Source organism: Protobothrops mucrosquamatus, unplaced genomic scaffold, assembly GCF_001527695.2.
Source record: "Protobothrops mucrosquamatus isolate PMUCROS unplaced genomic scaffold, P.Mucros_1.0 scaffold81, whole genome shotgun sequence".
In the NCBI taxonomy this organism is placed as follows: domain Eukaryota; kingdom Metazoa; phylum Chordata; class Lepidosauria; order Squamata; family Viperidae; genus Protobothrops; species Protobothrops mucrosquamatus.
The window spans coordinates 76,338-80,646 of record NW_015386458.1 but is presented as its reverse complement, the minus strand read 5'-3'; positions in this window follow the sequence as shown (position 1 = coordinate 80,646).

Sequence of the window (4,309 nt, the reverse complement as noted above, 5' to 3'; positions counted from 1 at the left end):
ATTGGCTGGATGTGACCAATTGGGGGGTGTGGCCCATTGGGTGGGCGTGGCTGCGGTGGTAACGGTAAACTGGGTGGGACTAAAAAGTTCAATCAATCAATTCCAACTTTGCAAGATTTTTTTTCCCCATGAGAAGTTGAAATTGACTGATTGATTGAACCTTCTTTTTTTTTTTTGCACACAGCGGCGGAGGCCTAAAGTGAAAAGGTTTTATAAAACCCAACTGAAGGCCTAGGACTGGGGTGACGGCACATGTGCCTACATAGAGGGCTCTGAGTGCCGCCTCTGGCACCCGTGCCATAGGTTCACCACCACTGCTCTATGTAACCTCCTATAGCTCTATGTAACCCTAACTAGAGAGCATGTATCAGTATGTTAGTAATGGGTCAGTGGGAGGAGTTTCTAAAGGGCATTGGGAGACTTCCTGGACACAAGCCACGGGGGAATGCCTTTGTTCATCCAGCTCATGGCTTCCAGCCACACAGCTTGGAGAATCTATGCCAGCATGTGATGCTTACGCAGAAGTAGAGGGGAAAATCTATCATCAATTTACCTATGGAAATGAACAGAGACATGTAATATACAGAAGTAACATCGTAAAAGCAAGTATTTACTCTGAATACACATTTATCTGTTTTATAATTATTTCTATTGAGTTGTCTATCTGCCTTAGATTGGACATAGAAGCAAGTTGTACTGTCTGGGCAGAATAGTTAGGATTTGGTTGGGCAAGTAGAAATGGGCATTTCCAAAGTCCAGAAGCTTCAACAGGTTGGGCTCAACAATAACCATGTTTTTGGACTGCAGATCCAAGTGTAGGATGTCCTGTTTGTGAAGATACTCGATGGCGCTGAGAATCTGCCACAGGTAGTCTCTGACCTACACTTCTGAGTAGGAAGACCTGGGAAAGAGAAGACGGTAAAAGCACAAAGGGGGTCACAGGCGCCCCAAAAGTTCTACTCAGCCCAGGGTGGATTTCAACTCCCAGAATTCCCCAACCAGCTAGGGTGGCTGCAGAATTCTGAGAGCTGAGGTCCACCCCTCTTATAAGTCCCAAGGTTGAGAAACACTGCTATAGACAATACATCTGCGGTATGTTCACATAGAAGCTAGAAGCATGTAGCTTAAGTGTGACATGCTGTGGATATCTGGCATTACATGACATTTAAGTGTCCATTGTTTGGTTTGACCATGACTTCAAGGAAGTGGACTTGCTCTGTTGACTAGGTTGATGGTGGGAATGTTGAGGTTTTGATGGTATCTGATGAGACTTACTTTTCTATCATCAAGTGAATCACCAAGTCCACTCTCAACAATACTGATATTAGACATCACTGGTGTATAAAATGAGAGCACACCACATGCCCTTCTAGCACTGATGATGCTCACTGGTGAGGTCATGAAATATGTGCAGGAAATAACCAAGCTCAGAGACCACCAAGAACCCCCACAGTCATCGTCCTCCTCCTTCTTCTCCTCCACCTCCTCACCACTGCAAACCCCACTCCCTTCTAATCCTGATGATGTTCCCTAGTTGGGTCATGAAACATCTGCAAGGAAACTGCCAAGCTCAGAGACCACCAAGGACTTCAACCTTTTTTCCCCTTTGCTGCAGGTGATGAAAAGGTCCTTAAATCAACCAGAAATTCAAGTGAGAGAAGGTGAAGAAAGCCTTCCAGATCACTTAAAGTCATGTTTGTTGCCTGTTGAGTGATTACTTTTGTGCCCATCACATTCCCACTGACTCACAAGGACATGTTGTTACCAAGATGAAGCAGTTGGAGTGGTTATAAAGTCATGCTTTGCACTTTGCAAGATTGGTTGTGTGTGTTGACATCAGCAATCAAGTCCCTGATGACCTAAAATCCACTTGTGGGCAATGGAAACCGCAGTGTTTCAACATCCATTGTTGTTAAAAATGTTTCCTTCCTTCCTTCCTTCCTTCCTTCCTTCCTTCCTTCCTTCCTTCCTTCCTTCCTTTCTTTCTTTCTTTCTTTTTTTCTTGTTTTCAGCATAACTATTGTAAAACACCCTCGTGATCATATGCCACTGGAAACAGTCGTAAATGCACCCATGTTCTCTCGTTTGACCCCAGAGGAGTTCATACATCAGAACTTCAAATAAGGGGTCACAAGTCCCCTTTTTCAGATTGGTCATAATTTTGAACTGTCACTAAGCAACTGGTTGTAACATGAGGACTACGAGATTACTGACCATTCTCTCCAGTACAGATAGTCCTCAACCTACGACAACTGATATGCAGATTCTGAGGTTTTGCTTGATAAAAAAATACAGGAAACCAGAAGTTGCCTTCAAGAGCTACGTGTTTATTCAGCTGAGTAATGACGGGCTTCTCTAAAGAAAGAGAAAATCTCCAAATATCGTTTTTGCATTTTTCATCCCTTTTAACCCCTTTAGCTATTACTTCTGGTCTTGAAACATTGGTTTTGTAAGCTACTTCCAACAATTTTGCAACAGTGTCAGCTGAAGCCCCTTCCAGCTTCTGTAATCGGCGCCTAATATCTGGGGCACTCTGCCCAATAAAGAGCATGTTCATCAAGCGGGAGTTTTCTGGAGCTTCTGGATTCAAATCACTATATGTCCTGAAAGCTTGGTAGAGGCGCTCAAGGAAGTCACTGGGGCTCTCTGATGGCAATTGGTGAACATCATATATTTTGCCCAAATTTTTCTGTTTAGGGATAGCAGTCTGCAATGCAGTGACAAGAAGGTCTTGAAAGCCTGTTAAGTGTTCATAATCTCTACTATCATAAGTATCAACGACCCATCTAAGGTCAGTTTCAGGACAAAGGACCTTCCTTTCTTCAGCTAATCTTTTTGCAGCATTTCCTACCAGACGTCTTTCCTCTGATGTAAAAAGACATCCAGCATGGCTTGGAGGTCTGCCCAATTAGGGTTATAAGTTCGAATATTAGACAGAACCAATTCAGAATATTTGTGTTGGGCTGCAATATAAGAACCTAATCAGTCCTTCCAAGCATAAAGAGCAGATGTGGAGGAGGGGGTATGAACCAGGACCTTATTAGTGTTCCCCCTTCCAATAGCTATCTGCTCTGTGAAAAGGTAAATCCCCTCATAAGGTGGTGGAGCAGAGGATAAAGCAGAAAAAGGTGGTGCTGTGGGAAGTTGCCACACCCCACAGTCTTTAAGCATCTGCTTATTCCTTTGTAAAATCCAAAAAAGTGCATAATAAACTTGTTGATCATGACCCATGCCTCTTTGAGCATAATCTCCCATAGATTTTAAAAAAAACCCAAATCTATGGACCCTCCCCCCCTTTGGGCCAAACAGTAGGCATGTCCTGATGCCAGAGGTCATTGTATTTAGTTAGAGTTTCAATTTTCATATCCCGACAGGTTTTAAGCTTATCAAAGTTCCTGATAATACACTCAAGGGGGCTGAGGGCACATTCTTTTTTTATTCATTCTAACAGGTTTTCCTTGGGCTGAGCCCATGTGTCTAAATCTCTCACACCACTTGCACAGCCTGTTGGGCCACAAGAGATCCACCAATTTCCCTTGCGATGTAAGGATCTCTGGTTAAAGGCTTAACAGCCTCGCAGGGGCCTACAGGTGGCTGGAATCGGTATCACGCCTAGGCCTGGTCAACAGCGGGAAATATATAAGGAGCAGCCACAAACCTCAAATCACACACCACTCACAACCCATTGGAGCACGAGAATACAAGGTTAGCGCCCCTTGCTGTCAACGCTGCTAACATTGGATGTTCTTGCTTTGACAAAATATGAAAAGGCAGCCACTCTCTGTATAAGCTGTGTGGTATTTTTAGAGTTAAATTAGATGATGCTGGGAGGGGAGGAGAAAGAATGTGTGTGGGGATTAGTTAAGATAAGAAACCGTGGGGTATAGAGCGGAAGGGAGACGTTGCCCTTCAAACTAACTGGAGAACGTGATTTATGACTGCAAATTGGATGAGAGGAATATGCTGGTATATTATGTGCTCAGGGGCGGGGAATTCAGATCTTGGCTTCCACCATGCTGTGCTGACAATTTGTTTCACAATTAAAGACTTTTTAGGATAAACAATGCTTGGAAGTTCTTTGAAGTGTTTCATTAGTTGGAACCATGACATTTGCTTTCTAAGCACCCCAGAACCCCCAAACATGAGGGGGAGCCCAGGTGCAGCTGACGCAAATCCTTCCGTCCAGCTTGGTCAACGGTGGGAAATGATTCAAGGAAACAGTCACACTGTTACACACATACACACACACTCCCCTGGGCAAGCTTGTGCAATAAAGCAATATAAGCTTACCTTATCTTTTTTTTTTTTT